We start from the raw sequence: 25960 nt of genomic DNA on the forward strand, positions 1-25960 counted from the left end.
AACCAATCAGATGCCTTCATTTTAAAGAGCATATTGCAGGTTAGAATTTTTTCAAAAAATGATACCTGACCTTATGTGAAAATGACTATGTGAGAAGTTAATGTAGGATTTAATATGTTTTACAAGACATAAGGGCACTTATTCAGAGGAAAAAGTGGCTGATTTTAGCCATGCTCGTACAAACGCTCTTTTTTTCAACCACCGCGTCATATGACGTCACGCCAGGGAGCAGTCTCCACAGCTGCCCCATCTGACTGCCCAGACCCCGTACACACGTAGCCGGGTATCTGCTAAACCCAAGATATTTTCCTACGTTTGGACCTGTCATCCACATGAAAACACAAATAAACCAATGTTTAAAAAAACTCCGGGCAAAGGGAAGATTTTTGAAAACTCCGTTTATGTAGATGCGTGTAGACCTGGTGTAAACAGAGACAACCGGAGTTTTGCGTTTTCGAACGTCACATTATGCTCCAAAACAACAAGAATCTGCTCTGAGTCTGACGTCTAACGTGCGACCCAGAACTACAGATGATCCACCATCTGTTCTCCAAGCTATTTATTAAATAAATGGTCTCTGCTCTTGACACCGTTACACCGACGCGTACCCTACGGCGTAGGCTCCGCGGCGACGCGCAGCTGGGCTGCAGGAGGGCTGCGTCGGTTAACGCGGCAGCTCCGCGGTGGGACCATGGATCTGACACGGGGGAGTCGAGCTCGTTTCCCGAGAATGAGATGCGGGTCCCGGGAAAGCTGCCCAGCCCGGCTGCAGCCCTGCGTCGATTAACGCGGCAGCTCCGTGGCGGACACGGGGGAACTCGAGCTCGTTGCCCGAGAAGGAGACGCAGATCCCGGGGTAACTGCGCCGCGGAGGTGGCCCGGAGTCCGGAAGACCAGATGATCTACAGGTCTGTGCTTATGAAAGTGGTCGAAAACGCTGATCTTCGGTTCTGTGTGGAAGGTTTTTTTTTTTTTAACAACGATGTAATGTGGATAAAAATTATTTTATAAACGAAGGGGGGGGAATATTCGGTTTTAAAAAGTACCCGGCTATTTCGGATGCTTTTAAAAAAAAAAAAGAGAAGATAATAAGCCTGTTTTCTGTTTAGAAAGTACAAACGTAGACAGATTACAAGTACTCACCCGTTTTTAAGGAGTTATTTTCGGAGTTTCTTTCAGGAGCGCAGGGCGGGTGCTGCAGTGAATAAAGGCGGATTTATGGTTCCGCGTAAAATCGACGGCGTAGCCTACGGTGTAGGGTACGCGGCGCACGCAGCGTTCTGTGCGTCACCGCGTAACCTACGCCGTAGGGTCTGCGTTGGTGTAACGCGGACCCATAAATCAGCCTTTTAAAAAGCGAGTTTCAGCTGTCAATCAAAAGAACGTGGGGGGACTAACGGGTTCTTAGTCATATTGGCGTGAATACACATTCACAACCTCTTCAGTGTCACAACTAACATTAAGATCCATTATTTTTCCTATTGTTGAATTCACCGCGCTCCCCGGTGTGACGTCACTCCCGGTTCAGCTTTTTCAGATGCGGAAGTAAAATACTCTCACAAAAACAACTCCAGAGGTCACTGTAGTATATATTTATGCGTATTTCAATGAAAATTCAGTTCCTACATTATTTTCCTACACATTGATTAACAGGGGTCTCCAACCTGCAATATGCTCTTTAAGTCCCGTCCACGCCCCCCTTTGTCCCATGCCCGCACTCGTGGCGTCGAAAATCTTGCCGGAAAACTTCACACACTCGAGTCACGTTTGCTGAAGAATGGCAGAGAAAACGCAGCCAAAAATACCACCTCCACGGACCGCAAGAAAGAGGCCTGACGATCCGCGTCAACATTGGGTTCTGTCAGGTGTCCCTGCCCCATCAACGCAGGAGCTTTTGCAGAGTCAACTCAGCAGAGGGCTAGGTGAGTCTTACAGTATTGTAGCTTGATCATGAAGTGCTAACATACTTATGTGGAAAAGGTAATTTGAAAAATCCATATCATAACTTATGATCTAAAATACAGGTGCATATCCAAAAATTTGAATATCGTGGAAAAGATTTTTTGTAAGATATTTCAGGAAATGAAAAATAAATAAAATATGTATACATATTTTCAGACACCATGAAAATATTTATATATTTTTGTTTTCTGTACTTTGTAAAATATCTTACAAAAATATTGAACTTTTCCATGATATTCTAATTTTTTTAGATGCACCTGTAGTTATCTAAACAAAGCCAAGGATAAACCACTTAGAAAACTGTCATGAATGTTTGTTACTGTGTGAAATGGAAACATAGTTGAAGTGTTGTCATTCATTGCATAGGCGCCGGAACCGTGGGTGCTTCGGGGCCCGAGCACCCACGGAGATGGCCGAGCACCCACGGGGAGAGCCGAGTAGGGGAGCCCCCATGTCAACAATCACTGATTGGCTAAAGCGGTTTTCAAATAAAGGGCGCACAGCCGCCGCCGGCTTTCCCATTCAAGTGTATGTACTGCCGCTGCGCAAGAGCGCAGGGTCTGAGTGACGCAGAGCCTGCGCGCATACACCTGTGTACACATTTGTTGCAAGTTGCTTGGCGACTGAAAAAAAGTTTTTCCGGTCTGGCGCCGTTTTCCCTCTCATTTGGACGTACAGTAGCTACAGCTCGGTTTGCAAAATGCATGTGTCCCTGATTCAAAGAAAAGCCCTGGCTTTAGTGCTTCTTCTGAGGAGGAGGAGACGAGCAACAGCAGCAAGGAGGGGATGGGTCCATGAAATCCTCTTGAAGACAGGATTTGGGGGAATAAAGGCTCGTTCGGGAGCTCCATGATGGCCAGGTCAGGCTGAATCATATTTTATTAAAAAACCTTTCTGAACTATGTTGTTTTTTTTAGCTCATGTCAGTCATTTTAGCGGACCTGTAGTGCTTCAGTTTGCAAAAGTATTGACACGTGGTCTTTTCATAACCATATATTGATCAATGATTCAATTGATCCCCAGATGAGGCATGGAAATGCTATATTTTATTTTAAATTAACATTTTATTGTTAAAAGAGCAAAAGTATATCACATTTCTACCACTTTTAAACACACCAGGTGTGTCCAAATTCTGGGAGATTTCTCTCCACTTTTGTCCCTTTTTATTGATGTCCCGATAGTCCTGCAGTCTCATCCCACAGGTCCTCACAGACTCACAGCCAAGATCATTCTTTCTTCCATGTTGATCATCTCTGATCTACAAGCTGCAACTTTTTTTTCTCCCTCCACCTTCTCTCCTATTGGACACCGCCCAGATGCCGTCACAGGGCGCACGGTGAAATTAAAAAAAATTCAATTCTACTGTTGTAGATTAGAAACGATCAAGATGGAAGAAAGAATGATCTTGGTTATGAACTATAGAAAAATAGCCTCCCTTTTCCTCAGATGAACACCCGAATTTGTTTAGAATTTGATTATTATTTGTGTGTGTCTGTGTGTGTGTGCGTGCGGCGTTCATGTCCGTTACCGCTGTTAAATCTACGTTGCTGAATTGCTACACTACACTACATGACATTCAGCACCCACCAGCAAAAACATAATTCGGCGCCTATGATTCATTGTGTCTTTGAAATGCAGGAATTGTTGTCAGATGTCTAATTGTGATATTCCCCCTAAAGGTAAATCACTGCCCAAGGACTAAATGGCCACAGCTCACAATGACACCTCATGCAAAGCCTGATCTGTCAGCCGTCCCTGGACGCGGCTTTGCTTGTGTGATTGTTTGACACCCAGAGGTGGCAAAACTATAGATACTTGTGTAAAAATAGTATTTATGATTGTTCTATTTTGTATTTTTTTTAAAGTGTTATACCACATCCGTTGTCATTATTCATTTAGCATGTAAGAAGGTGAGAAATGTAATAGCTTGTTTATGCTGAAATAGTAAAGGAAAGGCATTTATCGTTTTCTATTTTTTATTCAAATATGACAAAATATAAATAACAATAAATAAACATGAAAATGTGCTGTCAAAAAATGTCCTGGAAAACTCACTCTCCTCTGCCCTGTTAACTCATGCAAATGCGCGTTCCCCAAAGTTTGTGGGGGCGTGGCTTTGGACAGAGCGCTGACGGGAGGGGGAGGAGGGGGTGGGGCTTAGAGGAGGTGCCACTTTCAAATCTTGCTAGCTCTCCGGTGAAAAGGACCGTTGAACAGCTTCAGGTGCTTGGAAGATCTGAAACCATGAACAGAAGAAAAATGTATTACTAATAGAGCTCCGGTGTTAGCTGACGAGTGAGTGGCTCCGTTAGGTAACACTGGAGCCACCGGAGCTGCTCACCGGTCCGGTCAGTGGCCCTGGTACTCCGGAGCTGAGCTAAATACTTAGCCCATGCAAAGATCATACTTGTAGACAAATATAAATAACATAAAAAAAATAACGTTGCTTACTGTTGACTCGTGTGCAGTTGCCGGGTCCATACTGTGGGCACTGATCCTTTTATGAGGGTAAATGTCGATGCAAAAACTGTCCCTCGCTGTGGAAACAGCCACCGCTTCTGAACAATGGTGGACGTTCCAGCTGGCGGAGTTAGTTGTGGGCGTGGTTTCAGCAGCAGGGGCCGACCTATGGAAATCTGCTCCCGAGGGGAGCAGATTCTGAACGGCTCGTAGAAGTCACATGACACTGGAAGGATCCTCCGGGCGGGGTGTACAGACCCTGCAGAATTTGGTTGCATTCCTCCTTCTCTGAGTTGGCAGGGTGAGGGGAGACCACTTTATATATGTTAAAACAAGAAAAAATGTGTTTTTCATAATAGGTCCCCTTTAGGTTGCGACATGATACAGGTACCGATTTTCGTGCATGTACGTCAAACCGTATTGTGGGGCTTGAGGCACAAAGTTTTCTAGGGGGTGCTGTTGAGCACTTAGGCCACGCACATTAATCCAAACCATTAACTATCAAATTTTTCGCCAGGCATGGCTTGCGTGCAAAATTTGGTGACTTTTGGGGCACGTTTAGGGGGACAAAAAGGCCCTCATTTCGTCGGAAGAAAAAAAGAAAAAAAAAGAAAAATGAGAAAAATTCCTACAGATACAATAGGGCCTTTGCACTGTCAGTGCTCGGGCCCTAACTATAGGGAAAATTCCTCTGGTGAATGCACCTGAAAGTTTTGATTATGATTTCTAAGCTTTTTATTCACAGCTCAGATGTCAAATTCACAGAAAATGTTGAGCACAAAGTACATAGAGAGATGAGAGCTGGCTGTCATTCAGAAAGCCCAGTCGCTCAGAAAGACTGTGAATACCAACACCGTTTTTGCACCAGGCTGCAAATATATTTATTTCTGCTGCAAATCTAGACATTTAGTTATGGGAGTCAGTGGATGCTTTTGGACTCGATCCTTAGCAGTAATTTAAGGAACTACGCACTATGGCACTCCCCGTTGCTTCTGTGTCAGTTTAACAGCCAGATGTAGCACCTTTTTAGAAGTTTTTCCAAGTTAGTGAACAACAGCGACATAAATGAGTCACCACTGTGACAACAAGCTTGTCTCTACTGTTTCCAACACTTATTTTCTTTAAGTGTCCCTGAAGACAGGGACACTGAAAACACTTCCACTATACTATCTATTAGATCAAAGATCATTTACGTATTTTTTTTAATACATTCTGCATTTAAAGCAGGTTGTTGTCTTTCAAAATTCTACACTTTAATGTCAAATGGAGGCTGTTGTTTGTTTATTTTTTTTGCTTGTGTTCTGCCTGTTTTACGTATGGCTTTCTCAAGTATTATCCTCAATATGCACAGTCACAAGAGTATGTATTTGCATAAAACATAAACACTACAAACAAAAGGCCTTGAATAGTAATGCCACGATTGAAAATACTGCAGTGGATGTGAGTAGAAAAATTAAAGCCATGTGTAATAACAACCAAAGAGGAAAACAAAAATGTCATAGAAGCTGAGATGTTGTGGAGCAGTGGCTGTATTGCTTCATTTTGTTTGGCATGAAATGTGTTTTTGTTTAAATCGCCAAAAAATGTGACACCAGTCCTATAATTGCTTCATCTGTGCTTGGTTACAATAAAGCAAAGGTAATATGTGCAATGGCTTGATTACTTTAAATTACCTTGGAGGTTGCAAGGCCCAAAACCATGCAAAAACAGACAATTTAGGTGACACAGTTCAGCTGTTTCAGTCTGTCTCGGTTTCCAGCTTGGCTCCCTCATTTCTCCTCTCCAGCAACCTCCCTTCCAATATCTTTAATCCTTCACAGTCTTCCTCTTTGACTTCTCCTCCTCTGATGGCCTTTGCCCAGTGTGCTGCCTTGACATTCCACCTCCCTCTTTCCTATCTATCACCGTTTTTCACTTTAATATTCACTCTGTTCCAACCATGGATGAAATTTTGATTTCAGAGGCCATAGTGCCATAATATCTAGCTATAAAACTATAGCCTAGAGGCTTTTAAATACAAAATTGTCATAGACAGAAATTTGGTTGGAACTTCCAGCCCCGTTTCATATCTGACTTTTATTGGTCTTTCTTTATTTTGTCTTCGGGACCAGACCAGCCCCGAAGATTCCCCGGATCATCCTACCGGGGAATCGGAGCGGTCTCCTACGGCCCCGGAGCGCTGCAGAGCTCCTCTCTTTTTCCTTCACCGGTCCACGGTCCAGCTTGGCCTCGTGCCAAAGGCACGTCGGGACCAGACCAGTCCACTGCAAGACCGTCTTTTCTTTTCAAAGTAGGAACAGGAGAGGGCCGAGCGGCTGCTCGCTACCGGAGAATCCCCGCAGGAGCGATCTGCCGGTGGGATCCCCGCCGGACAGAGGAACCGAGCCACATGGTGGAGCCGAGCCAAAACGAAGCCTCTCCCACACCTGGAAAACCCCGGCAGAAACTCGATCAGCACCCGAGAACGCGATCCAGACAGAGCCGCAGTCCTTCCCGATCCGGAACCGAGGAAGCGTGAGGCTGTGTTTTGGGCGATCAGTTTAATCTAGAGTGGTTCGGAGCTAAATTTGTGTTTAATGAAGTTACTGTACACATATTACCGTGTAACGCCGGCAACTACCGGCATTATTGTTGTTTGTTTATTTTGTGGCGCCATTTTCGCCAGTTATTCACGGTTTGCCCTGTTTGTCATCCTGTCCGATGGCACGTGGTGTGGCGAGGGCGCCGCCATCTTTAAAGGCCGCAGCCATCTTGCCGGCCACGTGCAGCCAGTTGTCCGGAGACACAGATGATCGAAAGTTTTGTACCATGTGTTTATTTTTTATTTTTTGGCTCTCAAAGTCCAACCCCACGTCCATGCCGTGAGAGGCCGGTAATGGCAAAAAAAGTACAGGATTGCCAGATAGGGCGAAGTATGGTGGGTGGTTTATTGACATCCAGGCCGTTAGGGTAGCCATGAAGGCCTGTCTGGATCCACCTGGAAACTTGTGTCGGCTAACGGGGCTCTGGTGAAACTAGGTGGACCAATCCTTTGCTTAGTGGATCAAAGAAGATTACAGAAACATTTATGAGAAACTTTCAGCAAGGTTTGGAAGCAAAAGGTGTCTCTCCCCAGACAAGAATGAAGCTGGACAACAAAAGCTGAAAGGAAGTTGTTCAGCTGACTCCCCTTCTAACAACCAAACACAACACAAAGATTGGCACCTGGAACATTAGAACAATGTACCAAGCAGGTAAAGCAGCAGAGATTGCAGCAGAATGAAGCAGTATAACCTATCCCTAATAGGGCTCAGCGAAACAAGATGGACTCAATCAGGCAAAACACAACTCTCAAGTGGCGAAACAATAATATACTCAGGTCATGACCAGGACAACGCCCCACACACAGAGGGAGTCGGTATCATGCTCTCAAGAGAAGCAGCCAGGTCCCTCATGGAGTGGGAGGCAGTGAATGAGCGCATAATCACAGCAAGGTTCTTCACCAAAACTAAGAAAGTCACCATCATCCAAGGCTATGCACCAACAAATGAGGCAGCAGCTCAACACACCATGAAAGCCCTCTACGACATCACCCGGAAACTGGCTAACAAACGCAAAACCCAAGACAGACCAATACTGGATAAAGAAGGCAAAACACTCACAAAACAAGAAGACCAGTTGAAGAGATGGGCTGAACACTTCAGGGACATACTGAACAGACCCAGACCAACTGAACTAGCCAACATCCCTCCCTCGGCATACCCCCTACAGCTCAACACAAACAAACCCAACAAACAAGAAATAAAGAAGGCTATCCAAAAACTAAAGCACAACAAAGCACCAGGACCTGACGGAATCCCCCCAGAAGCCATTAAAGCAGACCCAGAAACAGCGACAGCTCTACTTCACCAACTTTTCGGACAGATCTGGGAAGAGGAACGAGTACCAATGGACTGGACAGAGGGCCACCTTGTGAAACTTCCCTAAAAAGTAAATCTGAAAGACTAACAACTACAGGGACATCATGCTTATATCTGTTCCAGGAAATATATTGTGCAGGATAATTTTAGAGAGACTCTCAAAAGAGATAGATAAACTACTCAGAGAGCAACAAGCCGGTTTCAGACAAGACAGATCATGCACCGACCACATCGCCACCCTCCGCATCATTATCGAACAGACCATGGAATGGAACACTTCTCTCTACCTCACATTCATTGACTTCCACAAAGCATTTGACAGCCTGGACAGAGACACTCTATGGAAACTCATGGCACACTATGGTATTCCAAAGAAGTTCACAATCACACAACAGCTATATCTACAATCATCCTGCAGAGTAATACACAATGGTCACCTCACAGACAGTTTCACGGTAGAGACAGGAGTCAGGCAGGGCTGTTTACTGTCTCCTTTCCTCTTCCTCTTGGCAGTCGATTGGTTGATGAAGACAACAACAGCTGAGCAAAATCTGGGCATTCAGTAGACAATCTGTTCTCAATTAGAAGACCTAGATTTTGCAGACTACATAGTCCTCCTGTCTACCACCCAAGCACAAATGCAAACCAAATTCACAAAACAGCAGCCACTACAGGACTTCACATCAACAAAAGCAAAACAAAGGTGATAAATATAGACCACAAAACAAACAATATCATAAACCTGGATGGAGAGGCAATGGAAGAGGTGGACACATACACATATCTGGGAAGCATCGTAGGGAGGGATGGAGGCAGCGACAAAGACATACAAGCTAGAATAGGGAAAGCCAGAACAGCTTTTCTAATACTACGGCAAGTATGGAACTCCAAACTCATCTCCACGCAAGTCAAACTCTGCATCTTCAATTCCAACGTCAAGTCAGTTTTACTGTATGGTGCGGAAACATGGAAAACCACAAAAGCAACAACAAACAAACTGCAAACATTCATAAACAAATGCCTACGACACATCTTAGGAATTTACTGGCCTAACACCATCACAAACACAGAGCTCTGGCAAACCACACAACAAGAACAAATAGAAACCCAGATAAGACGTAGGAAATGGGGCCGGATTGGGCATACCTTGAGAAAACCAGCATCCAACACAACCAGGCAGGCCTTAACCTGGAACCCTCAGGGGAAAAGAAAACCGGGAAGACCCTTAAACAGCTGGAAAAGGTCTGTCGAGGCAGAACTCAAGGAGAAAGGAACATCTTGGAAGGAAGCAGAGAAGATCGCTCAACACCGAACCAGCTGGAAGAAGTTCATGAATGACCTATACTCCCAAAAGAGCCAAAGTATACTTTATTAATTATTAATAATTGTTGAATAAAATTATTAATAACTCTTGATAACTGAACAGCGCCCCCTACGTGTGGCACAACAGCGCTTAGCTAAGAAACCAGCCATTTGCATCATTGGCTAAACGTGACAGTAATCGTTTTATTTTGCCATCGAGTCAAAATGTGAAACGATATATCCCACTGTAAACTGTGAGCTAGCAGCTCTGGAGATATTTTGGCGGGGATCATCTGGAAGAGCTCGAAGCCAAAACTTAAAGGGGACCTATTATGGCATCTAATACCTATTTTAAACAGGCCTTGAATGTCTTAAAAACAAGCTGTTGATTTTTTTTTTTTGCTAAATAAATTAGAAATTCAGCCTCTGAGCCATGTCTTTATCTTCCCATTCTCTAACCTCATTATCTATGCGGGATTCTGAGTGGGTGGGAAGGCTATGATAATGAAGCACTGTGCTGATTGGCTGCCTGAATGACGCGTAGCAGGGGAGGGCACAAAGACAGAATACAGACATTTGTGTTTGTTTTTACAACCAACAACAGAGCAATTTGCATGTCTAGCTACATACTAGTTACATAACGACGGGAGCAGAATCTGAACAGCTCGTAGAAACCATATCACACTGGATGGCTCATCCGGCGGCTGTACAGACACTGCAGAATTTGGTTGCTTTCCTCCTTCTCTGAGTTGGCAGGGTGAGGGGAGACCACTTTATATATGTTAAAGCAAGAGAAAACGTGTTTTTCATAATAGGTCCCCTTTAACTTTGTCATATTGTGGGCATAGTCCCGTCAGCGTCCTGAGCAACATGGCTGCATGCCGCACGAAGAAAAATGGACTTCAAAACCGATCTTCAGGAACCACTGGGTCACGTGACTGAATGCTTCGTCCATTGTTTTTTACAGTGTATGCTTATTACTTACATCTTTTTTGTATTTATCAAGATACCACAGGTGGTATTTGAACACAGGTCTCCCATATGAACTAGCTGTAGGAATGGATAAATAAGTGCAGAATGGATTAATAACTTTCTCTGCAATAACAGGTCTGTAATGCAGCAGTTTTCATATCAGAAACCCACCTGGGATTATTGCTGCCCATCACAGGCATAGAATCTTTTAAATAAAAATAAATATAACATGGGTTACTAAAAGCACCATTTAAAGCTTTGGACATGAGCAGTTTCCCTTCATCAATGGGGAAAAATGGTGGAGGAAAACAAAATTGACATCTGTTTTCTTGCACCAGTTTGCCTTCCTGTAATTCAGGCAACAGTTTATTAGAAAATAAATCCTCATTTATTTTCAGAAATTGCTTACTGCCTGCCTCTGCTACATTAACATAAAACTCTGCAGATCAGTCAATTCACAGCTTCATCGTGAAATATAGGATACTGCTGCATTGGCAATAAATTAATATGGTGCTACGCTATTAGGCGCGGTCACCTGAGTAATGAAGCAAGTGGGCCCGCCAGTCCCTGCAATCACGTGATTAAATTTAAGCAGCCTTTATCGATGATATTATAATTATTTGTTGCAAAAGAACTCCGGATCCCGTGAGCTGTTTCTTTCAAGCCCCACATCCATCATCCAACATGAGGGGATTAAATGCAGACTGCAGACACAGCTGCCACCTTTCATGTATAAACTATGAGTCACAAGAAGTTTACGCTTTTCATGTGCTCTTATCTCAACCAGTGGAAAAAGACATAGATGATAACATTGTGGTGTAAAATAGGAGACTGACAGCACACAGAGTCAGAGAGGAAAGAATACCAATCCAACTAATGTAGATTGGTACAGATTTCAGTTTTTTACGTTGTCTAAGAGCGAAGGAAGTGTGAAAACACATTAATTATGACTTTTTTTTTATCAAACGTTGACATTATTTCCTAGCTCTTGATGAGCCATCTGTGACAAGGTTTGGTTGTGTTATCAAGGAGGCTCAGTAAAATGCTTAATTTTCAAACATGTTCTTACTGCTACGTTCATAACAGCTGTTTTTTATGGGTGTAGAGTCAGAAATAAAGACTAAATAGACATTAAAATATGAATGACTATGGTTTCTAGGTCTTTTTTCACAGCTCAGAAGCTATGCTCAGAAGTCAGTACAGTGCTAATTAGCTAAAGTCACACGCATAAATATCCACAGTGCAACCGGTGCAGCTGCACCGGGGCCCAGACGCCATCAGGGGCCCATGAAGAGGGAGAAAAAAAAAGTTTTTGTGATTGGAATAGTCCAATCACCTTAATAGAAATGCCTGATAGGCTACCTGTCAGGTATTTTAAGAGTTAAGTTTTCAGCAAGAAAAATAAGTAAACAAAAGAAAATATATGACAAAAATAGTGTAGCATCATATTTAGCAAGCCCAAACAAAAAGCCAGCGCACAAAAGAGAACCAGGATGATGTTAAAGCAAAAATGACAAAACTAGATACGTTTTTTACGGCAACTGAGGAAAAGAGGATAGCTTGCCAGCTACCTCCATAAAAAAGCATTGACCCGACCGTTGGGGGGCCAGGAGGGGACTTCCCCATAGTGTGGCCAGTCACCACATTAGCCTACTTGTTGACAATACCAGTTCTCTATAGTGGCTGTGCATGTGTGTGCATGCAGTGTGCACTTTTGTTTAGGTCCTATCACCATAATGTCACGCCACGAACTAAAGTGGTAACAAACCAGTGCGTGTGCTGGCCACCAATCAAAGTACATTGGCCTCATTATACATACATGAATTGCTTTATATAACTTTACCTGATGTGGTTGGGAAAAAAAGAAAAAGAAAATCACCCCTCAATACATCTGTCATCGGTGTGAAATCTAGCTTATAGACCAGAACTGTTTTTTGCACCACGAGTTGGCTCCGCCAATAACTTGCCCCCAAGGGTTCACTTAATCGCGAGTCAGGACTAATGTAAACAGAACTTACGCGCGGTGGCTGGTCTTTGGTCAGATTTGTTGGTGACAAGACTAGAATGTCTCCCAACTCTTCATCCTCAGAGCTGTGGACGTCATAAATCAGCATCTTAGAGAACTGTACTATGCAACTGGCGACTAAAATGACAGACGAGAAACGAAACTCGGGTCGTTAAACTGAACAAACACAACAGCAGGAGCGGCTGATGGAGGCTGCTGGTCATCATTTAGGGGAAGTAATGCAAATCCTGTTGTTATTCAGCATGTGTCCACCACGCGCTCCATTCGACTCGGCTTCAGGCCCCCTGTGAGGCAATAATACACTTTGCCCAACACACGTAAATTTTTGGATTATACCTAGAATATTTATCCCTGGATGATGGCACTCGTCATCCAGGGATAACAGCGGGTATAATCCAAAAATTGTGTCAAATTGAAGTCAACAAAACCTTTAAAATCTTAACAACTCATTGAGCGAAACATTTTCAGACTTAGCGCCAAGTGTCTCTCCTTGGAAAGGGGACCTTGGAAATTTTCAATCAGGCAATTAAAGGTTTTTGCAGATGGAGGGGAAAAATTATCTTATAATTTTACATTCAAAACCCCAGAAATAAGTCATATATTTCCATAAGTACACTCGCTCCTCTTGACCCGCATGCATTTTCACCGCCATTGAGACCGTTGGCTGCTTGCTCTGGCTCTGAAAAATCACACTTGATATACAACCTCGGGATGACATCGATGTGCTGCGGTATGCCAGTAGTTGCATTTATTTTATGTCTTTTTTCTTTCATTTTGAGCCAAAGCTTCTACATTCCTCATAGGAGAAACTAAGTTCATGACTTTTCCTTGTCTGCAAATCCTCCGAAGTACAGAATGACTCCTATTGACGAACACAACAATGAACACAAAAATGTGTTTAAGAGGTACATTAAGATTGTGAGACACACTTATTATTTTTCCAATAAAAAAACATTGTTTGAAAACAATTTTCATAGTACTGCACACTGAAAGTTGAGCATAATGGAGACGTGATACGAAAGAAAACGTGGCGTTTGTATATTAAGAACTCATCATGATCAACCGTCCAGGTGTTAGGGTCAAAAAAGGGTCACGTACCTGTCACACAGCCATGATGTCCCCTGGAAAGCCTCCAAACGACGCGCAAGTTCGATGCCTCAGAATGAGACAGACAGACCGGCTGAAGTGGAAACCGGAGCCGGTCACCGTAACGTCCCAGATAACTGGATGTTATCCGGGATATATATATGGCTGCCGTGTGCGAAGGACCAGCACTGCATATATGAATATATTTACCATTTTGTGGATGCAGAGGCACATTATTGGAGCAGATTTATTTATTTATTTATCTTCTACTATTTATCTCAGTAGAGAGAAGAGCAGGTTGGTGAGAGCAGTCGTTCCTCTTCGGGCACCAGAACCCGTCCCCTGAAACCACAAAGCTGAAGACAAGCAGAATGGCTCTTGGCTGGAAAATTACCTCAGAAGGAGAGTATCCCTATCCATTTCAGATGATTACAGATATAATTCGCACACGTCTGTGCAGAGATTAGTCTGACCACAGCCATTAACATTTCTGGTATTCCGTCGTTAGGACTTTTCCATGGTGGTACCACGCATTAATAATACCAGCCTGTCCATCTCGTGTATTGCAAATCTCATAACCTTCCATGTTCATGATTGTGAAAACTTATATTAAGCTAAGAATTTCAAATATTTACAAAGGCAACAACAAAAAAGTTGTTTCTTCATTAATTTGCTATAAAATGGATCTGAGCTTCATTTAAATCCCAATAACAGACGATGTGCTTAAGCTTATAAAATACAATCATAATCTTTTGTACATTTATTGAACCAACATTAAATATTCTCATGCTTTGTGAAAAAAAAAAAAATCAAACCCACAGTATAATTACCTAATGAAAGCTAATAGGAATCAGTAGTTTGTAGGTGTGGCTGGCGTTATGTTAATAAATAAAATGCTCAGGATGGTGTTCATGGTCCTTATTTAAGGATTTCAATGCTTCACACAAAGGAAATCTCTGAAGACAAGAGTCATTTATCTCCATAAGGCTGGTAAGTCAGGCAAAGTCATCTTAGTCTCAGGCAGCCACAAATCTATGGTTTGTTAAATTGTTTATGGATGGCTGCAGTTTGGTATTATGGCTACTCTGATTAGGAGCAGCCAGCCAAGATTACTCCAAATTCAGGAAGGCAGAGAATCATCAGTGAAATCAAGAGGAACTGATGAGAACCAGCTAAAGGCTTGAAGATGTCGACTGGTGAACATCTTTTTAAATGAGTCTAACATCAGTCATTGATCAGGATGTGGATGAGGGAAAGCCATGGAGGAAGATGCTGCTTTTTCTAAAGTTTGACAAGGAGCTATTGGACAAATGTTCTGTTTATGGATTAAAGAAAAGCTGAAGTGCGAAATGAAAAGGTCACAACTCTTAAATATAAAGCCCCCTTTTTTTTCTGCCTCCTGCCCGAAATAACTCAGCAAAATCTTCACAATCACGGTCTCAAAATGAAGCTAAAACACTTGAGTTTGCTGCAAAAGTATCAGAATTATCATATGCATTGCTGTTTCAGAGTGAATTAACCCCTAATACAAATATTTAAAAAAAATTCCCACCTAAAAAAAAAAAGAGAATTTTATTGCTTCAAGTGAAAACAACCTTTAAAATTTAAAGGTTGTTTTCACTTGAAGCAATACAATTAATTTAGGACTCACTAAAACTAATATCTGATGAGTAAGTGTGCAAAAGTAGATGCTGAAAAAGTGAACATGAGTAGTTTTACAGATGTTTTTATCCATGTATATACAGGCAGAACCAATCAATGTGCTATTTGGGAAGATTTTGGCACCATATGTGGCATTTGACCTTTCCCAGGCACAAGAGTGGAAAACTACATTTTTTCACTGTGGTTATTTATGGAATGAAAATAAAAGACAAAGACACTTGCATTCTTTTAAATACCTTACTTATTTTAGGAAAGTTCTTTTTTCATAATGTATTTGGACACTGCCTCTATTTTTGGTGTTTAAAAAGAATTGACTTAATATTGTGAAGCACTGAAATATTTTAAACAAAATTGGAAAAAGTGTTCTCTGCACTATTAATCATGTTCATCCACTTGAAGAGGCCCCTAAGCTATTTTTTATTTCATTTTTACTTCCTCTTCCTTTTATTATCACTCATCCTCCATCTGTTGAAGAGTTCTTTGTGATTTATTGGAGAATTGTCAAATTTTGTTGTAAATTGTTGTGTAAGTAATAAAAACAAAGGCAACCATGTGACATAATTGAAGGGAAAATGACATTCCAAAATTAAAGCTGCAAGCAGCGATGAACGGGCCCTCGCACTCACGGCCACGACCCCCATAAGCATATCAGAAATGACACCACTTACGACTTCCTATGTCAAACCATTCAAAAGTTATAGCAAAAAATAGGGACAACCAATCAGAAGAAGGGGCAGGGCTAATTCAGGCCAATGAAGCTCAAGGACTCAATACAGTCCGATGACACCACCCACAACTCTCTATGTCAAAACATTCAAAAGTTACAGCAGGAAATAGCGACAACCAATCAGAAGAAGGGGTGGGGCTAATTTTCACCAATTATGGTGAAGGACTCAATACCGAGTCCCATGACACCACCCACGACTCTTTATGTCAAACCTTTCAAAAGTTATGGCAGAGAAAAGTATTCTAGGGGGCGCTGTTGAGCCGTTAGGCCACGCCCATTAATACAAACCATGAAATATAAAAATTTTTGCCAGGCCTGACTTGCGTGCAAAATTTGGTGACTTTTTGGGCACGTTTAGGGGGGCAAAAAGCCCCTCCGTTCGTCAGAAGAAAAAAAAAAAAAAAAAAAAAAACAGAAAGAAATAATTCCTACAGATACAATAGGGCCTTCGCACTGTAAGTGCTCGGGCCCTAATGACCAGGACATCCTGCAGGATAGTGGCTGGCAAAAGTTGTCTGAGGCTTAGCAGAAGTGGGGGTGATGCAGCAGAACGATGGCGCAGGTGCACTGAAATAAATCCACCACCCAATGGGTTCGGAAAAAAGAAAAGTTCATCTTTTGGATAAGCTCAGACTCCATAGAGATACCTCCATAGAGAGACCTCTTCATACCAGATATCCTGCAAGTGTGTCTGAGGAGAAGCAGTTTTGTAAAGTGGAACGGTCAAACATTTTTTCACTGCTGCCAAAAGAGGCTCAGGTGTTAACTCTTGACAGTTCTCTCCCTTTTTCCTCGAGTACCGTGAATGTTTCATGGCTGTGTTCACCTTAAAGGGAAAGTTCGTTTTTTTACAACCTGGACCTTATTTCTGACATTTTTTATGGTCATATACTCACCCAGGCAAGTTTGGTGTCATTTGGAGTCCATCGGAAGATATTAGGGTTTTTTTTGCGAGCCGCTTCTCCATATAACGGTAGTGAACGGGGCACAGCGGGACACAGACGATGCAGCGTCTAAATAACACACGATTGCCGCGAAACTCTTCATTTCTTTTATGAATCACTAGATCTGCTTCCAGGACCTGTTGTCTACATCCGGGGCTGTGTGTATAACAAATAAATCAGTTTGTAAACAAGACCTCTGAACTCATGACGTCATCTCTGTGCGCGCACTATGTCCTCCGTTCAGTGAGCTCTTCAGCCGTATACTCTGGCTCAAAACGGTAAGGACGTCCATCATATTCAAAGTCGTCGTCCACAACCTCAGAATTTGACAAATATTCAGACATGTTTTCAAATAACAGTAAACTAACAGTAGCGAACTCCAGCTGTACACAGAGCTGTGTCTGCGATGCGAAATAAGGTCCAGGTTGTAAAAAACCGAACTCTCCCTTTAAGTAAATTTTTTTTGTCTATTATTGTTGGTTGGATGAAGATCAAGTTAATACTTAGGAAAATGAAGGTAAAAAACCCCAAACAGTCAGTTCTTCTGGATTTAGTTTTTTTGTTGCCACTGTAATCACATAGTCAGAGCCATTCATCCTCTTTATACACCTGTTTGAACAAAATATATTATTAAAAATATTATTTTCTCTTGTAGAAATTGATCTTCCTTGCTGTCTGATTTCACTAAACTGAGAGATGAAAACAGAATGTTGGGGAGATGAGGGGAAATTTAAAAGGTAGGGTAACATAATAAAAGGCCAAGTAACAAACAGATAATATAATAAGAATGGGTGCCCAGGGCTGACTGTCATAGGAAGTGTTGGATGAGAGCAACGGCAGGGAAACCGCGGTTGGAATCATTATGAGGGAAACGAGAAAGGATGAACAGAACAGAGTTGGAGGAAGAGAAGTGAAGATAAAGCGACTCGGAGCAGATCTTCCTTATGAGACTCTTACATTTTAATTAATTTTAAACATGAAGGAACAGCTGTGCAGTTGCAGCTTGTCCCATGAGTTTTGCAGGCATTCAGAGCAGACGCGTGTCTTTTAAAGCTTTCACATGATTAAAAAAACGAGACAGAAATTTTCATAATTTTTGAATTGCAAATTTTATACAGAAACTGAGAGGATTCCAGGCCAACACACGGTCAAGGTTCCGGGGGCCGTCCTTGGGACCGGGCAGACCGGTGAGACAGTTCGGGGGGTCGCCCTCAGGGCCGTGCCGACCAGCGAGACAGTTCGGGGGGTCGCCCTCGAGGCCGGGCCGACCGGCGAGACAGTTCGGGGGGGTCGCCCTCGAGGCCGGGCAGACCGGCGAGACAGTTCAGGGGGTTGCCCTCGGGACGTGGCAGGCAGGTCAGGGGTTTGGTCTCGGGGCATAGCAGGCGGGTCAGGAGGTCGGTCTCGGGGGTAGCAGGCGGGTCAGGATGCGAGGAGCCGGCTTAGGAGCAGACAGGATGCGAGGATGCGGCTTAGGAGCGGACAGGATGCGAGGATGCGGCTTAGGAGCGGACAGGATGCGAGGAGGCGGCTTAGGAGCGGACAGGATGCGAGGAGCCGGCTTAGGAGTGGACAGGATGCGAGAAGCCGGCTTAGGAGCGGACAGGATGCGAGAAGCCGGCTTAGGAGCGGACAGGCGAAACCCCGCCGAAACAGGAACTGAGGCTGATGCATCCGGGACCACCGCCGACACAGGAGCAAGCTGGGGCTAGCGCCGTCGTCTCCCCTGAGCCTGAAGGCTCCTGGGCCCACCCAGAGCCAGGCGTGTTCCCCGGAAGGGGGACTCCTCCTCCTCGACCCAGCGCATGTTCTTCGCTGACTCCCGGCAGAAGAACTCAAGCAGCGTGATATACTCTCCCGCTGGGTGGTATCATATTGGTTGGTCCGTTCTGTCAAGGTGTGGTTGTTGAGGACCCAAACGCAGGAGAGCAGGAGGCAGGAGTTGGCAACAAGCAGGATTTATTAATACAAAGACAAAACCAAAAACGCTGCTGAGCAGGATCAAACGAGGCAGAACAGAAACAGGGATCCAAAAACTAGCGGAGAACATGGAGGGAGTAAACAGTACGGACCGGGAGCAGGGGAAAGACAAGACTAGATATACACAGAGGATAACGAGACACAGGTGCAGACAATCAGGGCAGATGGGAAACAGGAGGGACCGAACTGAAAACACAAACTGGGGGAAATGTCAAAACCTGACATCCCGCATCTCTTGCCTGCAAATGTTCTCTGCCACTATCAGTTGAATCAGAGAGTAGGAAAGGTTGCCAGGGTCAGCGTGCCAATCAGATAATGGGGGGGCGCGCTTTTTGGCGTCTATCGTCACCACGGTAACGCTTTTGACTGAGAAAAGTAATGCGCATCTTCGCAGGATGGAGACGCATATTTTGATATATAACACACCTGGGTGCATGTTACGGTTCGGGCAAAGAAGCGGCCGAAGAAATGGCATAAATTGCGCTAAAATTACAGGATTAATTCAAAATGGCCGACTTCCTGTTGGTGTCAGCCATGGCGCCAAAAGACTTTTCTTTAAGTTGCGACATGATACAGGTGTGTACCGATTTTCGTGCATGTACGTCAAACCGTATTGTGGGGCTTGAGGGACGAAGTTTTCTAGGGGGCGCTGTTGAGCCATTAGGGCTCAACAGCTATTAAATATCAAAACCATTAAATATCAAATGTTTCGCCAGTCCTGGCTTGTGTGCAAAATTTGGTGACTTTTGGGCACGTTTAGGGGGCGAAAAGGCCCTCATTTCGTCAGAAAAATAAAAAAAAAATGAGAAAAACGAGAAAAGAAAAATCCCTACAGATACAATAGGGCCTTCGCACTATCAGTGCTCGGGCCCTAAATAGTGACTAGCAGGTGTACATGAACATTTCTTTGCAAGCTTTCAGCTTTGAATCATTAGTAGGAATATATGTGCACTATATCCAGACGCCAATAAAGCATTCTACAACCACTTTGATCCCTCTGTGACTCCATGGCTTCACTAGTATTGAGTATCTCTGACACGTCAGCAAGTTGTAAATCGGCCATTCTCTGAAATAGCAAGCCTCTGGTGTGCTCCCACGCAGGGGTGGCATGCAGCAATCTAAGCAGGGTGAGCCATATACTGGTCATAGGATAGCGGCACAACGTGCTATCAGGCGCTAACATGCTACCAGGCGCTAACAATCTCACTTCTGGATTGAAACCAGTGCAGAAATAAGAAACGTTGCAGTTCATCTGCTGACCACTGGGGCTTGGTGCTCAAAGCGAATCAATCTCTGTCAACCTCCATGTTGGAATGTGCAACTTTCCAGCTTTGAGTTTGAGTTTTTTTCTAGCATTCTAGGGCCTGTTCATTCTTTCTTTCTGCGCTGTGCACGACGAGGAAAGAGACTTGAAAACCACTCTTCAGAAAACCTATGGGTGACATCATGGAGTGTTTGTCCAGTAATTTTACGGTCTGTGTGCTTCTGATATGTTACACAATTTAGAGGGTCTTTTAAAATGGTAGCAAATATTATTGAGCCCCTTCAGTGGCTTCATTAACTCATTAGCACGGCTTGTTAAAGTGGTACTGGGGAGGACTAGGAGGAAGATCAGTTGTCTGCATATATGTTAACGGTTAATACGATATTTTGCAAAACCCGGAGGAACAGCTAAGCAGGGGTATCAAGATTTTGGCTCGGTGTTGTATATCACTCACTCTTTTAACAGGTGTGCTTAAGCTCTCAGTTGATTCTTTGCTGCATGACCTCCTCCACACATTTCTCTGCTGGCCACTTCCTCCTTGCTCCTGTATTTTGAAAGCATTTCAAAACCCTGAACAAGAGAAGTGTTAATGACACCCCAGCAGCCAAGTTTATCACAGTCACTACCCACTCCCTGGTGGGTAGTAAAGAAATCACAAGCGAGAGCTACTTTATTAGGCACATTTCCACTACCAAGAGTTCAACGTAAACCCGCCAGACAGACACCTCTAACAGGGCGGACCGCCTCCTTGGACGCTTAAGCCAACATGTTTCCATGACACTAGCACCACAGAAGAACCGTTAACGGAACACATAACACTGCTGCCCATTAGGTGGTGGTAATGCACTTTTTTGCTCTTCACAAATGTCCAGGGGCCTCATTTATAAAGCTTGCTTGCGCACAAAACAGGGCTTGAAAGATGCGCAAGCCACCTTCTACGCAAAGGTTGGGATTTAAAAAGAAAAAACTAACCGAAAAATGTGCGTATCCCTACGCCAACCCTGACCCTCGCGCAGGAACAGTCTTAAGATATGGGGAACTGGCGACGCAGGCAGTGAGGTGGTGAAATGAAGCCAGATTCATGTCATACTTTTAATGTCATCACATATCAGACTTATAATATGATAGCGCTGATCGTGTCCCTCTGTGTTTGAAGCACAGCGTCAGTCAGGACGCTCTGGTGCTGCTGCTGCTGCAGCCGCGGTGCAGGACACGCCGGGAACTTCCTCATCACCCACCGCTTCCAACTGTAGAGTGACTGAGGACAGAACAAATGAGTGCCGGGCCACTCTACGGAACCCCTAAAGGGACACAGATTTTTTTTATATATATAAGTCTTGCGCGGGCGTGAAACCTTTGCGGGTAAGCCTAAATTATGGTTCCGCGTTAAAACGACGCAGAGCCTACGCCGTAGGGTACGCAGCGATGCGCACCTACGCCGTAGGCTCTGCGTTGGTGTAACGCAGAACCATAAATCAGCCTTAAAGGTTTCATGCGCGCACGTAAAACTCATTATATATATAAAAAAAAATCTGTGTCCCTTTAGGGGCTCCGTACCTCTTGGCCTCCACCTTCAAATCACACCACTTCTGCACTCCTGCACCATCTGTCCGGGGCACTCACGGCGTTTAGCGCAGCAACGACGTGCCACTCACTCGCTTTATTTTATACTATTTATATACTATTTATACTTTTACTGTGACCACCAAATAATGTAGTTTTCCCGGCCTCCACCTAATCCACAACATCTCGATCTCAGTCTCCGTGAAATTTAGTGGCACGGTTGCCCGGCTCGACACGTCTCATTCATCCTGACGCGCAGCAGAAACAGGCTGCAGGCAGGCGCTGCGCATGCTCAGCAGGCTCATTCATATGCAAATACAGTCATGGAGTACTTTGCATTGCCCATTTATGGTATGAAGTGGGCGTGTAGAGGGCGGGATATGAGGCGAATTCACCTGCGCAACCTTCCAGCTGGACTGTGATTTATAAAGCGAACATTGTGTGCAAGTGTGCGTGCACACGGTTTTATAAATCCATTATAAATTTTTTTTGGGTTTGCGTGCACTTTTAGTATGGATCCTACACACTCTTTTATAAATGAGGCCCCAGATGCATAAAAGGAGTCGAAGGCAGCAAAAGGTGAAGATTAATAAGAAACATGTAAATAAGGAATGCTGCTTGCGTTTGAACATACAGCGTGGTGGTAGCGAATAAAGGTCCCCGTCGGACCTTTACATTGGTATAATACGCCAACAAGACCTGAACTGACTCTTTGGTCCATCTATTGTTTTTTTCTTGTAATCTCCATTTTCATCGAATGTACTTTGTACAAAATGTTTTTGGTCCAAATGGTTCAGATGAATTGTGTTTGCATTATTTATGTTCATGTGAGAGTGTTTATTTAGAAATTTGGGTCAGCAAAGACCCTCTGCTAGTAGGTTCAGCTGAGTACCTGTCCTGCTACAGGAGCTTTTTTCACCCTGTAATGGTTCTTTAAGGCCACTTTTGCAAGGCAATTCCCAGCAATGGAGATACACATCAACAATGCTGGGAAAAATTACCAGAAACCCCCGCTAATGGAAATGCACCTGGAGTTGTGACGGATAGCTGACAGAGTGCTCTCTGGTATCATTAAACAGGCACAAGTAGACGACAGAATCAAAATTAAACAAAATGTATGCTCAGACAGCACAGGGTCTTCCAGATTTACATACATTTTGATAAACTTGGATTATGGTTGCCATTTTCTGCTGCCATTCACTGCTTACAAGTTTTGCAGACTGAATATCCAGTAATTTTCATAAACAAAATAATTGTATTACCCTTTAACAGCCTTCTTGTCAATATGCCATCAAAGAACATATGTGATGAGAGTACATCTACCCAACAAAATTCTGTTGTTTTAATTACAGAATTTTAATATAACAAAGAATAACAATTTGTATCGTCAAAGATGCTATATAAATAAAATTAAATTGACTTGAATACATGTTAAATAAATGACCATTGCACATACTACAGTACCATTTCCTCTCAAGACTTTTCCTCTTCGGTCAAATCTAGTCCACTAAAGGTATAAAAGTCAGGCTTTTCATGTGATTGCATTTCCTTTTGAGGTGTCTAGGTTTTCCAGTTATTAGGGCTTTGGCTACTTTTATTTGTGTCAAGGTCAAGTATGTTGGGAAAAAAGGCAGAAGGGGGTGGGACTGGTGTCTGTCAGGTGAACATGAAAAGACCAGACAATGTCTTTAACAGTTTTCAATTTTGAAGTGTGATGCCTGAAGATCCCGGCTCCATTTGGGGTCCGCGTGGGTGCTTAAGGGCCAGTACTCTGACTGATTGAGGTTACAGGTTTTCTCCCTTTTACCTTTAGTAGATTGCTTTGTTTGCTGAAAAGCAGCTTTGTATTGAATAGAGGGGAAAACACAATTGAAGCTTTTAGGCACACACTTTCACAAGTCAAGTTCAAGTTCAAAGATCATAAGACATCATGTTCAAAAACCAATGCAGCTAAAAAAAGAAAAACTTGAGGTGAGTCCGGACAAGGCGGTCAAAGACTTAAAGTGGACCTATTATGAAAACACAAATCCCAAACACGTTTTTTCTTGCTTTAACATATATAAAGTGGTCTCCCCTCAGCCTGCCAACTCAGAGAAGGAGTAAAGCAACCAAATTCTGCAGTGTCTGTACAGCCGCCCGGATGATCCTTCCAGTGTCTTGTGACTTTTACGAGCCGTTCAGATTCAGCTCCCATCCTTACGTAACGACAGGAGTGATTTCCATAGGTTGGCCTCCGCTGCTTGAAACCACGCCCACAACTAACTCCGCCGGCCAGAGCGTCCGCCATTGTTTCGAAGCGTGTGGCTGTTTCAACAACGAGGGACAGTAAAAATTAGGTTTTGCATCGACACTTACCCTCATAAAAGGATCAGTACCAACAGTATGGACCCGGCAACTGCCCACGAGTCAGCGGTAAGTGATGTTAATTTTTTATGTTATTTACATTTGTCTACGGGTAACACTGGAGCTCCGGTGATTGGCTCCGGTGGCTCCAGTGTTCCCTAACGGAACCACTCACTCGTTAGGTAACACCAGAGCTCTATTAGTAATACATTTTTCTCTGTCGATGGTTTCAGATCTTCCAAGCAATGCATCTGAAGCTGTTCAACGACACCTTCAGAAGACATGCACGGTCCTTCCTTGAGCCAGCAATAGTGCATAAATGTTATTTATATACAACTTGGTGTGCTGTTTAGAATTCAATTAAAGCTTTCTGTGAAGATAAGGTGACCCGTTCCCCCCTTCAGGGAACTAAAGGCTGATTTATGGTTCCGTGTTACACCAACGCAGAGCCTACGGCGTAGGGTACACGCCGATTTAACGCAGAACCGTAATTCAGGCTTTAAGATCCCAGGGAGTCGTTTACACCGTGTAACTGCATGCGAGCGTCCGACTATCGCGTCGAGCTGCGTGACATCGGACGCTCTCTGTCCACACTGAAACCGTTAAACTCACGGCCAGTTAGGACAGTCCAATACAAAAGAAATAAAGCAATGGAATTGATTTTGTCGCTGAAGCTCGCTCGCATCGCATGGGACACGATTTAATAGTGTACGCAGCCGCTGCTCTTCTGCCAGAGCGAGGCTTTGTGCCCTCCCCTGCTACACGTCATTCAGGCAGCCAATCAGCGCAGTGCCTCATTATCATAGCCTCCCCTCCCCTCAGAATCCCTCATAGAGAAGGAGGTTAGAAGCGGTAAAAATAAAGACATGGCCCAGAGGCTGAATTTCTCATTCATGTAGAAAAAACAAGCTTTTGATTGTTTTTAAGACATCCGAGGCCTGTTTAAAATATACATTAAATGCCTTTAATGAGTACGGACCTGTTGTCCTGGCTCCTGTGGTAAGTCCTGAAAAAGAGTTCTGTTCCATTGTCCTTCAAAGCGGCAGCTGAACTCAGACTGTTGCCCAGGCGCAGGCGGTTAACGGCGTGAAGGACTCCAGGGTTGCAGCTGGTGACGGGCTGAAGCCTTTCCAGACAGAAATGGAGTTGTTGGCTCTGGACTGTTAGTCCATTCTTTCATCAACTCTTCTCACCTCCTTGCTAAATCAACAAATTATCATTTCCATCATCAGTATGTTTTTTTCCAATTGCAGGTTTGGTACCATGTTTCAAAACGTTTGCCTAAGAAATGGCAGAGAGAATACATTATCATACATTACGGGTGAGAATGTTAAGTCATGACATTTACAAGGTTGTGACATTCAAGGCCTTCAATCTCGTTTAGTAATTCTGGAGCCCTCTGTGACGCGCTAACAGTCTCCGTGTCCTGCGGGGGCTTTTCCTCGGAGCAAACTCAGCGCCGTCTGTGATGTAAGGAATTTTAATAACAGCATCTCAATCCGACATGACCAGATGATGAAAATGAACTCAGGATCATACACACATCAATGTGCCCATTTTATGTCAAAGTCTCTTATCTGTTGCCATATACAGTGAAGAAGCACCATAGTTTCATATGGTAGGTGATAGCAAAATTAAAGTTCAACTTTTTTTTATGTAATTATTTTCCTCATAATAATACAGTGGTTACTTAAATGGATTTCTGCAGTGTCTTAAGCCCAATTGTCACTTTTTGACGATGGGCCTCTCTCACCGTCACTGTTATGTGCC

Source organism: Cololabis saira, chromosome 19 (genome assembly GCF_033807715.1).
Source record: "Cololabis saira isolate AMF1-May2022 chromosome 19, fColSai1.1, whole genome shotgun sequence".
In the NCBI taxonomy this organism is placed as follows: domain Eukaryota; kingdom Metazoa; phylum Chordata; class Actinopteri; order Beloniformes; family Belonidae; genus Cololabis; species Cololabis saira.